The sequence below is a fragment of the Herpailurus yagouaroundi genome, unplaced genomic scaffold (assembly GCF_014898765.1).
Source record: "Herpailurus yagouaroundi ecotype Mexico unplaced genomic scaffold, PumYag 29, whole genome shotgun sequence".
NCBI lineage: Eukaryota > Metazoa > Chordata > Mammalia > Carnivora > Felidae > Herpailurus > Herpailurus yagouaroundi.
Window position 1 is genome coordinate 55,162,910 of NW_024412377.1, and position 14,829 is coordinate 55,177,738.

Consider the following 14,829-nt stretch of genomic DNA (forward strand, 5'->3'; position numbering starts at 1 on the left):
TTTTGGTCATTTGTTCCTGTCTCCTAGTCATTTGTCATTGAATGTATGAAAAATTATAGAAGTTCTGTATTTTATTTTTCCAGAGAAGGCTCTTTGTTTTCCTTTTGGTAGACTATTTCATTAGCAGATTACTTTCATTCATTAGAGACTGAGATTTTTCAAGGTTTATTTTCATTCTATGTGAGATCTGGTTGACATCTGCTTTGTCTTTCCTACAAGAATATAGCCAGCCCATCATGAATATTGAGTAATGGCAGTGCTCTTTCCCATAGCTCCTCCTCTCTGATAATCTTTGAGTTTCATTTTTTTTCCTTTAGTTCTGCTTAGCTTTTAACCACTTGGGAGCCACTTTTTGTTTGTTTTGTTACTTCTTGTCCCATAATAAGAGTAAGCAAATTGCTTGAGATAAAATCAATAAAGAATACCACTCTTTTGGTTCCCCTAGTCCTAAGAAATGACCAAAGACTCTAAGCTACCATTTTTTTGTTTGTTTCTAGTCCTCTTGCACTACCACTTCTCACATACAACAACACGTAGAAATGCAGAGGTAAAAACCACGCTCAGCGCAAACAATTCTCTTCTTTCTAAGATCTTGACCCTCCAAGGTTGGCTCCCTGGTTGATGTGTGATGCTTTCAAATACTGGTTTAAAAAAAAATCTAGATTTTATATTCATTCTTAGTAGATGGACACTGGCCTGTGTCAAATTACTCCATAGTAACCAGATATGGAAGGCCTCCAAGTTCCTGAACAGAATGTAGGCTCATAAGAATTATTTTTAGGCATATCATAGGAAGAAAGCTAAAGAAGGAACAACAAAAAAGGTAGAAAAGAGGAAATAAAATAGAAAAATAGAAAAAAAGTCTTTAAAATATATTTGTGATAGAAAAACTTAGTCCATATTAACTTTTGTCAGTCCTTTCATGATGACTGTGTATCACCTCCTAAAAAAAAATTATGTGTAGTGTGGTTTCAAGTCAGTATTTGAAAAAGATGGAAAGGGAGAATGTTGTAAATCAGGAAAAAATTTCCAGTCCCTAATCCTCAGAGCTCAAGAAAACAATTTCCCACATCTATACGAAATTCTCATGGTGAATTTCTAGGCCTTCCAAGCCATTTTGTGTGAAATAAAATAAGATCTATTGCTTTTACATTCTAATCTATAAAAAAAAGTATAGTTGTTAATTTTAGTTTGATGTAGTTTTTAGTCAGAAAAAGGTATTGCTTTTGTTCCTTATAAATAAACTTAAGTAACTTATTTATACTGTATGAGAAATACATTAACTCATTTAACAAAAAAAGAAACAGTTAAATGCTATCATAAATTCACATAAAGGTGACAAAAATTTGAATAATATGAGTAAGGCGTAAATCATTTATTTTCTCTTTTCTCATATGCTTTGAAAAAAGTAGTCAGAATGTGGGATTTAGTTCTTTTAAGTTTATTTATTTTGATGGAGGGGAGGGTGAGAGAGAGAGATGGAGAGAGAGAATCCCAAGCAGGCCCTGTGCTGAAGCATAAAGCCTGAAGCGGACTGGATCTCACTAATGACCATAAGATCATGACCTGAGCCGAAATCAAGAGTTGGACGTTTAACTGACTGAGTCACCCAGGCGCCCCCAGAATTTGGAATTTAAGTGCCATTCTCTACAAAAAGCTTTTAGGGCTTCTAAGAGAAATAGTTAATTCAAGTGTAGGACAGAAACATAAAATGAGCCTGCAACATATTACCAGAAAACCAGGAAGGTTTGATAGACTATCAGAGTCTCTTCAAAACGGCTGAGTATTTACCTGGATATGTTCCACTGGTCAAACATTTAACAATGTGATGCATCAATAAGAATAACAACTGCAGTACATTTCAATGCATAAGTTTGTGATGGTACTAAATCAAACAAATAAACGAATAAAAACACCATTGTTCCTTTGAGTAGGATGGTAGGGAACAAAGTCATATTTTGAAAACTGGCAAATAAAAGGAAGCTCTCAAATATGTTTTTTTTCTGATTTGGTATATAAACTGTGTCTCAAGGTAACCAAATAATTGATAAAGAAAATTTTTCTTTGCTAAAGTATTTCATGAATAAACAAATAAATGATAGGATTAGAATTTCACTATTTTGAAAGCTAAAATGAAATCATTAATCTTGGCAATGATAATCAATTTCTATTAATGTTTCAAAAAGATATGTACACATATTGTAATTCCTGATGGAAAAACATTTAGGTTATTTTTTGTGGAAGAAAACTGCACTACCTGTAATGTCGTCTTGTCCTCCACGCTCCAGAAAAATCAAACCAGAATCTCATCAGTCCTTTAGATGTAATTTAACTACCAGCTTGGAGAAAATATAGGCGGCAGAGTTAACCTGTTTACTCTGCAAGAGGATCCAAGAGCAATATCCAAACGGTGGGAAACTGTACAGGACAAATGTTTTATTTTATTTAACAAAAATTTATAAAGAAAAGAGAAAGTGATAATCTATATTTTAGGAGATAATTAAGAAACTTATCTGTAAGTGGATCCTACTTTATTTAGACCCTACTTTAAACAACATGAAGTATTAAAACAGCTTTATAAGAAAATTAGAAGACAATGGATACTGAAAGATATTTGATAGCATTTACTCATTTTTGATGAGCCTCTATCTGGTATATATAAAGTGACCTATTTACAGATAAAATGGTATGTTTTGGGTATTCTTCAAAATAATCTGTAATGAGAGGACTTAATAGAAATATGAATGGATCAGGATTCACTATGAGCTCATAATTTTTGAAACTAGGTAACAGGCACATGTATTAACATTACAAAATTCTCTCAACAGTATATGGACACATAAAGAAATAGAAGAAATATGATACTGAATAGTTTTTAAGCAAAATATAAGAGGTAAGGTGCATTTAAGAAAGTAGTTTGAACAGCCCATTTTTTTTTCTGCAGAAAGAGATCTTGCAAGTAAAATTCCTTTTCTGGAAGTCTGAAATTTGTCACTACCACGATGGTTTTCATAAAACAGTATTTCATGTTGTCTTCAGTAATCAAGTTCAACAAACATGGGCAATTTTTAATTAGAGGAAGGGAGAACCACTTAGGCTACTTTACTACCCACAAATACTCTAATAGGGATCAATCACACCCAATTAAAACTCAAGGAATTATGAATCTTTAATAGGTTTATCATGAGATAATTCAGCTGTTAAGTCCTCTTTAGGTTCATGCTAGGCAGGCTTTCTCAAGCTGGAAACCAACATCTTCATGATCTCATTTTCAAATGAGCTTTGTGATTTTTGTTGGGAAAGAAGACAAAAGGGCTTTGCAATTTACACCAGAATTACAATTTCCGTATATTTGTTAGAAATTTCTAAGCTCTACACAACATGTATGAGCTCATGTTTACATGAAATAGAAGTTTTGATAATGCTAATTAATGACTCTAAATAAACTTAATCACCTGAGTGACTTTTGTATATTACTCTTTAATAGTTTAACCTGGCCCATCTCCACAATCCTCATTTAATCTGTAGTTCATAGTAGAGCCTGCTGCTTATTTTATTAAAAATAATACTAAACCAGCAAAACAGACTTGAGCCTTGTCTCCTGATCTCTGTAACATAATGATAGTGAGAGCAAATGTTAGCATCAGGCCATCTGGTTTGACATTTTCTGGGTGAGCAGCATCAGCAGACTTTCCATGCCTTCTTTTCTTCATCTATACAATTGTAATAGCATTTTTCTTATAAAATTATAATGAGTGTTAAATGAGATATTACATAGAAAGCATTTTAAACCATGCCTCGTGTGTGATTGCTCTCAGTAGTTTCCTACTGGTGTAGAAAAACAGAAGTCTTTTCTTCTGTGGCTGAGTTACATGATTTACAAAGACCACATTAGCATGATGGTCTGTCAGAGAAAATCATTTCCTTAACCAGTGTGAGTGTGTGTATATGTGTGTAGGTTGTGTGTTTGCTGCGAAGGATCACGTGTTGTGATGCAAATGCATCTGTTGATTATTGGCTTTGAAATGTTCTGAGAGGATGGAATAGGGGAAAGTAACATTCTAGTCAGATTGTTTGGCAAGAGTATTTTCTGCTCTTTATTTTAGAGCTGATGAAAGAGTAACTTTTTGCCATGTTCAGAGGAATAGCTAAGGAGCCCTGTTTAAAACGTTTGATAAAACCCCAACCCGCCATCTCATCTTCATTGAAGTTTTCTCTGCATGCTAATTTTATCTACTAATATCTATTTAGAGAGGACTTTTCTCCTAGCCTTTCCTTTTACTCTAGAATGACATATATTTTGGGGGAATATAATTATACTTGTATAATGAGTATAAATAAGTCATTAAAATTCACAAACATAATGCATAATTAATTGATGTGATTACAATAAGAAATGAGCACACAGAATACATATTTGTATATAAACCTATTCAACCATGTAGGTACTGCAAATACAAGAGTTTAGTTAACATAAAGAGCAGCAAACTCACTTATCAATGCCTACAATTGGACACAAGACGTAGGAACTAATGAAGGAACTTCTTATACTGATTCTACAAATATAAAAAATTAGTAGTTTTATAGATGCCTTCTAATTTGACAAATTTATAGAAAAGTATGATGATTTTGTGCAATGAGGTAATACCCTAATTTTAGCCTGAGACTATCACAAAATTTCAAAAGAGATTTCCATTGTAATGTTTTATATCAAGTCCACATTGCATTTGCTGCTCAAAGAGATAAATGCTCATGGTAGCTTGTTAATTTCTGAGTAACTCTTTTTATTTTTTTGGTAAGCTAACAAATGAATTTATACTCTGATTTTTTTCATTTGTTCATCTATTCAGATGAACAATGCTAGGCATTGTATGGTATGTCCGTGTGTGTGTGTGTGTGTGTGTGTGTGTGTGTGTGTGTGTTTGTGCATACTCTCACACATATATGTATCTCCACCTTCAGGGTCTGGCTTCTTAATGGTAAATATAGCTAATATGAAACATGTTACTTTTTTCTTGCTCAAAGCCATGAAGTAAAGATGGATGACTCATCATTTTATATCCAAAATACATTTTGTTCTATAAATACAGGTAACTTTTTTTAAGTGATTGGGTCATGTTGTATACTTTCTTAAACTCTAATAACAGAACAGACACTTAAGCAAATGAGTCACTTCAGTACTTTCCCAAAGCTTAAAAGATTTATAGGAATCAAAGGATATGTTTACAGTGCCTTGCATATGCAAAAATGGAATACCTCATTCTTTCAAGCCAAACATTTAAGTTTCTCATCCAAAATATTGAGTACTTGAGTCTTTCCAAGTGTCTGCTAAGATACCCCAACTCCTACTCCTATTCTGGAAGAAGGAAGGGTATTATTGTTTTACTGATAACTGTTCTATAAAGTCAATTTATTTGAGGTTGCCTATTGGGGTGGCTAGAATAATAGCCTTAAAAACCTGGCCCCATTACTAGATATCGGGCACCACTTAAGCCAATGGGCCTAATTGTCCCTCCCCTATTTTTTGCCAGGGTTTTGCTCATACTAACTAAAATAATTTCCAGTATCCATTATGGCACTTCTCTTGCCTGCTGCCAGAAATAAGACATTCCATCTGCCTGTCTAGGCTCCTTTCTGTCATTACTTCTAAGTGAATTTTAGCTTATCTGTGCTACCCTGAAAGATATTTCCCTCTTTCAACATAGTTGAACCTTTGATTCTGACAGTCATTATGATAATTAGTTTTTTATTAAAAAATTAGAAGCAATCCAGGATAAAAGATTACCACATACATAATGTAAGTCTGGGATAAATTTAGAGGGGTGTGTTAAGGCTTAGTGCCAGACTACCTGGTACAACCACCTTTTAGCAGAATGACTTTGGAAAAATTGCTTAAATATTTTATATTTAAGTTTTCTTATGTGTAAAAGAGATTGATAATAATAGTACTTATGCTAGGATTTAATGTGCTTAACATAGTGTCTATACATAATAAGAGCTCACTAACTCTTATGGTTATCATTATGTTCAGGGGTGATATTAACAATATTTAACAAATAGTATGACAGGAATTTACTTGCTAGGTTTCCAAAGTCACTGCTAAGGGTACCATCTCATTCTTTTTTTTTTAAATATATGTTGATGCGTAGTAATCTGTTACCTGGAATCTCAAATCCCAATTGATTATATATGCTTTGAATTCTTCTTTTTCCCCTTAAGTAAAATAACAGTGCTACAATTCTATGCATGGTTAGATAATTTCTTTTTAAGTATTGAAGAGAGTGTACTTAATCTTCAAGAGAATGATGTGATATTAGAAATCACATATATTTGGTTATAGAGTACCAAGACTTGCACACACTCAGAGCAAGCATTCATACATAACCTCTGGTGGTATAAGAGATGATCTAGGAACAAAAACTCTTGAGTAAAAATGCATTGTTTTCTGCTTCAATGCATTTGTGCCCTGGGATAACCAGAAATAATTATTGAAACAAGCCTCTTGTTAATAATAATTACACTTCGTTCTATGAAAACAAGAACAAACAGCAATTATCTGTAATTTCTCATTTGCAAAACACTCTCATTATGCTAAGACTTCTTGTCTGTGTTTGATAATATTATGTGTGTTAGAAAAACTACAGTTTTTTTTTTTAATGTTTCAAACTATACAGGGCAGTGCATGATCGATAACAGTGTCAGCTTAAGATTCCTGTTTTAAAACAGAACAGCTTCTTTGCACAGCATGTTATCATAATGTCTTTTGGATTCCTTCAAACAAGACAAGGTTCATTAACCAGAATAAATATACATTGTTCCTATATTAGCAAAAATTGAATTAGGAATAAAAGAAATAGAAATCAGCCAGCTGTCATTACAAATAAATTTTTAAGAAATTTAAAATTTAAATTTAATATATATGAAAGTTTATATATATATATACATATGAGGAAGTATATCCATTTCATACCTTTTCACTAATATGTTTTCTTCCATTCCTATTTGAATAATTATTAATCTATATTTTCTCGATAATTATGTACTTAATTTGAACACAATCATTTTGTATTTTTCTCATATTTCTTTAAGTGCATTACTGCATTTATCTTGATAGATTAAAAGTTTTTTGAAGTAATGAATAATTTAATTCCTTTGCTTCAGCCTTCCAGTGTATTATTCAAATTAATGGTTTGTATGGTGCTTTAAACTTTTCGTAACGAGAGTGGCTGTTTATCAGTCATCTGGCTCAATGGGTTGATGATTTTACCATAATGAACTCCCGTTTCCTCATCTATAGAAAGAAAGATGATAATAATATACCTAATTCTCATGGTTTCTGAAAAACTTGATCATGCATTCAAAACATTTAGCACAGTGGCACAATATTAAGCTGTCACTCAGTACATATCATGGTTTTATTATCATAATTATAGAGTTGAACCTAAGTCATATTCCTTATTTTCATTTTTCTGAAAGGCCAATATTTTGAGGAATGATATATTTGCCATTTCTTATATCCATTACTTCTTTTCCTTGATCACAGCTCAGCCCAATATTTGATAACCAGCCAATATAAGGCCTGGGATAAGGCAGACCTTGTGGAACAACAACAACTAAACATTAAGTGAAACTCAAATTCTTTACATGAATTATGTCAAGTACCAACACCCCTCATCAAATCTATGAATGAGGTAATTTGGTTACCTCAGCTTTTAAAGCAGACTTTAAATAATCTTTTTAAGATCACATAAATAATAAATGGAGGGTTTGGATTTAAACCCAGTCTTGCTGACTGCACAGTCCATGATCAGCTCACCCTGATAGGGAGGTGGGAGGCTAGTTTACTCTCTGGATACAGGTTTATCCTTCTCCTATAGCTTATAGTGACCCTTTAATCAAATGTCAAGGTCAGCCTTTGTCTGTATCTGTGTTCCTCAAGACACCCCATCTACATTTAACACATACTATTCAGATTTCTATCAAACAAATCATTATTTATGAATGTATGAATATATATATATATATATATATACATAATACATGTATTCCTCAAATATCATGTATCATATTATTTATGCCATGTATTGCATATATCTTTATTTAAATATGTGCCTTTCTCACTTATATAGTGCTCCTAATATCTTACTCATTTAATGCTTTAGAAAAAAAAAGCACAAAATATATTTTTACTCTCACTTTAATGGTTACGAGAAGGGAAACACAGGAGGTTAAATGCTTTGCCCCCCCATTTCCCAGATTTACATTGTCAAATGGTGATTTTCCCTTAAAAAATACACACACACACACACACACCCACACCCACAAATCTGGAATCTCTCAAAATAAAATGCTAATTTTTTAATGTTTATTTATTTTTGAATGAGAGAGAGAGAGTCACAGAAAGGATCCAAAGTGAGCTCTGTGGTGACAGCAGAGAGCCTGTTATGGGGCTCAAACTCACAAACCATGAGATCATGACCTGAGCTGAAGTCAGACTTCTAACTGACTGAGCCACCCAGGTGACCCCAGAGTGCTAATTTTTATAACCAGAAGGTAGTGCTTTGACATTTTCTTAAATATTATTTGGGAGATTCACTAAAGGGACCAGAGGATACCCTGCATAAAACATAGGTATTTGTCCTTGGAAAGGGGTGTTTGCTATTTCAGTTTCCTTATTTTTCAGGAATTATAGGATGTCACTAATTTTTTACTGATGAGCATAGGCTAATAACTACCTGTTTTGTAATTAATTATTTCCCCAATGTTTAGAATATCACCAGCCTTACTTCAACCTGTCCTTAATCCTTCACCAGGATACAGATTATTAAAATGAGTTTATTACAAATATGTAAACTTTACCTTACATGTAATAATATAATGTACTGACAGATCAGCTTGGCTGAAACTATAATCTAAAGTTTCCACTCAATTAAAAAGCTGAATACCTTATTACTGATTCCAAAGAAGAAACATTTGAAATAGTTAGAATTCCTGAGATGACGTTCAAAGTCATATCATCTTTTGAGATTAATAACAAAGGATTTTGCACCTCCTGCTGTCACACTGTGTCATAGTAATTTAGGGAGTTAGAATCTGGGGAAAACTAAAGTTTGAGGTTTTGTCTTTAAAAGTTGGAGTCTTGATCTTCTAATCCTTTATGTTTTCTTTAAATTGTTTCTTGTGGACAGAAACACCTCCTAATTGATATTTTTGCTTATATCAGTTTTCTTCCCCCGTAAAAAGTGAATACACACACAGTGATGATTTTAGGCCTCATGTATCATCTTTTTTTACCTTGTCTTTTTTATCTTTCAGTCTGACCATCTTCCACCCATACTTATGTTGATACTTTTCACTTTAACTGTTGATTTTCAGTTTTAATGCCACAGGGAAGAAAACATTTATTTTCAAATCAGTATTTAAAAAAACCCAAATTTGTTCATGTTTTTGATAATCCATTTTTTTTTATCTAAGCAACTTTTCCAAAAAAAAAAAAAAATAGCAACAGAGCTGGTATTTGGTATACCAGATATTTGGAAATTAAGGATCTTCTTAGATTTGTTATTCTGTGAATTCCTTGTAAAGATGGAGACAGCTCATGTTTAATTTAAAATATACACTAGTGATGGGGTGCGTGGGTGGCTTATCGGTTGGTTGTCCGATTTTGTCTGAGGTCACGATCTCACAGTTCATGAGTTCGAGCCCCGTATCAGGCTCTGTGCTGACAGCTCAAAGTCTGGAGCCGGCTTGGGATTCTGTCTCCTCCTCTCTCTTCCTCCCCCACTCAGGCTCTGTCTCTCTCTTCATTCAAAATTAATAAACACATTTTTAAAAATTTTCATAAAAAATAAAATATATAGTAATGGCTTGTGCACAAGAAAATACTTTTCACAATAGCAGTTTTCCTGCAACTAATTTGGTTTTAGAGCTTTATACCTTTAGGCTAACAAACAATCTAAGTTTGTTTAATCTTAATTAAATTTTTTTTTCTCAAAATCAACTTACTTGACTGGCAAATGAAAACTGTTTTCCCTTTGGACTCATACATACATGAATTAAAATGCAAGATGCTTTGAATCCCTAAAGAGAAAAACACTTCAGTTTTCACTCTGAAGGAGGCAGCTTAAGTAACTCAATATTCTCCACTCATCTCTGAGAGTCAGAGGTACCAATTACTTGGTGGTAATATGGACATCATAGTAACCTGTTGATGTTAAGAAGGAAAGGTATGGCTAACACTGGCCTATTATAAATAGGCCAATTTTATTTTGTATATTTTAAGTTGTGTCTCTGGTTTAGTTCATTTAATATATATGGAATAACTTTACTATTGTCAAAATGTTACTAGTTGTGAAAGGGACAGGGCAGGGCAGAGCAGTAAGAGCACAGTTATAAATGGTTAACACCATTTGTTGAATGTGGTACAAATGTTCAGTTTCTTTGGAACTGAGACTGTATCTTCTAGAATTATATTGGATAAATGCTTCTTATAGACCCACTGTTTAGAATCAGTTCATATGTCTGTATCTCACCAACTCTTATTATGACATCTTTGTGTGTCTAAACTTTAGCTCAGTAGGTTACAAAATAGGTATTAAATAAATGTTGCTTGAATGAATAAATGAAACAATTGACCAATTTCTAAGTTTTATGGAACTTAATAAAGCTACACATATTGACTTTTACCTTGTGATTTTTCCATAATACTGTGTATCTAAGCAAATTCTCTCCCTGCAGGCATGGTTAAATAAATGATGATAAAAGATGGCTGGTGATGCTGTTCATGACTTGTGGCAGATATTTTGTTATTGTTGTTGTTCCTGGAAAATCAACTGGAACAATGAACAAAATTACCGGATGCAATTCCAACAATACTTCCAAAGAGATTATAGGAAACTTAATAAGATCATTAAAAGTTTCATTTGGAAATTGGCAAAAAACATGTAAAAGCAGCAAAATAAGTATTGTTGACATTGCATCAAATATATAAATCAATTTCTCGAGATTGATAGCTTGAGAGTATCAATTTTGACGATACAGGAATATGAATACCTCCAAGTTTATTAATTTTGTTTTAATATCCTTCAATAAAACATTGTGGTTGCCTCCATATAGGCCTTGGATATCTACTAATTTTGTCCAAAGGTATTTTATGTATTTTTTTGTTATTGTTGACTGTCTTTTATTGTATATATATATATTTTTAATTTAAGAGAGAGAGAGTGTGTGTGATCAGGGGATAGGGGCAGATGAAGAGGGAGAAAGAATCTTAAGCAGGCTCCATGCTCAGTGTGGAGGCTGACGCAGGGCTGGATCCCATGTACCTGGGATCCAGACCTGAGATGAAATCAAAGTCAGGTGCTCAACTGACTGAGCCATGCAGGTGCCCCCTCTTTTATTGTATTTTCTAATATACTATTGCTAATATGCAGTAAAGTAAATTATTTTGGTAACCATATATCTTACTAAACTTTTTTCCATATATATTTTGGATATCTAATAACATGGAAAATAAAGATTTTTTTTCCTTCCTTCAAAGAGTGAGGTCTTTTCTCTCTGATTCTACCTTTTAACATGGGCTAAAAATTTTGAAATATTTTCAATAATGAAGATGAAAGGGAAGATTCTTGTCTATTCCTTGACTTTAATGAAATTGCTCCTAGTGTTCACCATTAGGTGTGATATTAGATATTGGATATGACTCTGGTTAGATAATTCCTATTATAATTAGGGTGTATACATACTAAGATCATTTTTAAAATAAATAATCTTATCAAATGCTTTTAAAGTCAGCTTACAGGTGCATTTTTCCTTAAAATATACTGTGATTAATTATATGATAAGCCTTGAAATTAAATACTCTTACATTTTAGTGCAAATTCTTCTCGGATATGATGAACTCTTATTTTAATACATTGGTTAGTTCAATATGGTAGACTTTATATTTACCTTTTTTGTTTCCATGTTTATAATCATTACTTGTCTTAAATCCTCTGTTTTTGTGCTCTCTTAGATTTTCTTATCAGTATTATGTGCAGTGTATAAAACAAATCAGGAACTTTCACGCTCTCTCTTCCTCTCTCTCTCTCTCTCTTTCTCTTTTATGCTCCAGAGGGCTTATATATAAAAAAGACATTATTGTGTTTTGAAAGTTTGAAAGAACTGGGCTATAAAACTGCATAGACCTGAGGCTATTTTTGGGAGGCAATTCTTTCACTACTTTTTTCAATTTCTTCTCCATTTATTGGTCTATTCCATTTTCTACTTCCTGAATATGTTTTAGTTATTTATGTATTTGAGATTTTCACATTTGTCAGCTCCTCATTTCCCTAGGCATTCTCAAAATTAAAAAATGAATTTTGTATTCTAGTGGTGTCTTTTCTTTTTTCTCTTCTTTCTCCTTCTCTAGGAGAAAGATAGGACAATGATATTAAAATTATGGATTTTTCATCACCACCACTGTCAGCAAAAACGAACTTTGTGATCTCTGATAGCCACTATGCACTGTAAAGAAATGTTTAAATTCAATGTATCACAAGTGTATATGCCCAATGCATACACATGATAAGAAGTCAGCTCAAATGTTATTAATTTAGTCAACACTTAGAGAACATCTGCTCATTTCAAAACATTTATAATTGATTGAATATTTATCATTATATGTAGATGTTTCACATAACAGTCAAAGCCATTGAAGAATACCATGTTGATGATTAAGAATTCAAACTACACTTGGAAATTATTATATAGTGACTTAAATGATTGAAATAATTATTACTTCAGGGAAATTAAGATATTTCTTTCAAGACAGTTAATGAATCCGTGATGATAGAATTTCTCTTGGTGGTTAAATAACAAAACCTAAAGTTGTTAAAGGATTACATTAAAAGATTAATACTTTTCCTTTGAAAAATTTTCCTCTTCATCTATATGCCAGGCCCTGTTATAGGTGCTGAGAATAAATAGAACATAGTAGAAAACAGTCCCTGCTTTTCAAAGAGTTAAGGTAGAGGGAAATAGACAATAAATACATGAAATAAATTTATTAATGCCCTGCTCTGGCTGAAGTAGAATAAAAGTACCACCCAACCCTAAATGGTCTCTCTTATGTTTTTGATCAAGGATGTGAGTGGGGAAGGCCTTACTCATTAATGTCTTATGTAACTGGTATATGTATGGTAGAATAAGGCCAGAGAAGGATATTCTTCAGATTCTGTGAACTTATTATTACCTCAGATGATCAGTCCTATTGAGTTAGATTTCTTCTGCATGTAAATTTGTTTCTTCCACCAGAGCATTATTTGATTTGCTCTAGTTTTGTCTTCACCAGTTTAATATTTTGGCCAGAGAAAACAACATGTGACTCTGGTGTAGAGGTAATTTATGGGAGTTAAATATTTTACTCTTAATTGTGATTTCAAGGCACATATTGTACCCTCTATAATATCAGGATTTTTGCCTACTTCCCAAAGCTTGGCATTCTTATTGTTCCCTATCTTAAGCAGGTTCCTTATTCTCCAGCACTGTGGTTGTTAGAGCACTGTCGTTGTCTGATAAAACAAAATCATTCAACAGCAGATGAAGCTGTAATTATAATCAGAGTTCATACTCGTGGGAGATGAAATAAAAATTAAAAGTACTAACTTTGTGACATTTTGATTATCTGGAAATTCTCCCACTCCGACAGATGACTGTATGGGCACATGGCTACATTTAAATGTAGAGACAAGAGTCTCCTTATAAATCAAACAAAATTGTTCCAGACTGGATTTCACATGTATTTGCCAATTCTCCAGTTCTTGTGGAATTCTAGGTTTTGATTAGAGATTTACTTATGAATAATGGACATTTTCCCTTCAAATTATGGTTTCATAAAATGAAAAACTAATACATATATGTTTTACAATTGAGAAAAGAAAGAATCAGTCTTTTCTAAGGAGTAAAAGGAATAATATAAGTCTCTTGGTTAAAAAAAAGACATGTTATTACTTATTTAAAAACATGGTACACCTAATAACGAGGTCTTTTTTGCTACACAGGTGGCTCTTCAATTAAGACACCATTGTGTTCAGAAATAAATCAGTATTCATGGAATCATACTCACTTTGCTCACGCTCTCCAACTCACACAGCAGGGTCTCACGACATTTTTCAAACAGAAATAATACAGCTAAATGATACAATTCAATAACTCCAACAGACACCAGCAGTACCCAAACTTTTTATAAAAGAACGGAGGAAAGTTTTAATGGAACTTCTTCTCCAGCCTTATCTTCCTCAACTCAACTTTGATGAGTGAGTGATAGCATTATCTGAGGAGAAAGGATCAATAAATTTAAGAACTTTGCCTTCATGGCTGCTCCTTAAGAGAATGGGGCAGTCCTACGTCCTACTAACTTCCTACTTGTTCAGTGTCTTCTTTTCTCACATGATAAATTGTTTCTTGCTCAGTGATGGAAAAGAAAAATCAAGTGATAATTGGGAGGACAAATTAAATTGTCTAACAGCATTATATAATTATAAAGTGCAGTGTAAACTTACAATCCATATCTATCAGATTCTTCTTTAAAGTTTTTTTGTAACATTTCTGTACTTTAACAAATAAGACATACAACCATGTAATTGTTTTCTACGGAACTCAGAAAAAAAAGTAACAATTATAGGAAACACAAATTATTATTCTTACTTTTTCCTTTTTCATATTTACATGGCACGATTTATTTTTATTTTCATTTTTTTTAATGTTTATCTATTTTTCAGAGAGAGGGAAAGAGACAGAGCAAGCATGAATGGGGGAGGGGCAGAGAGAGAGGGAGACACAGAATCCAAA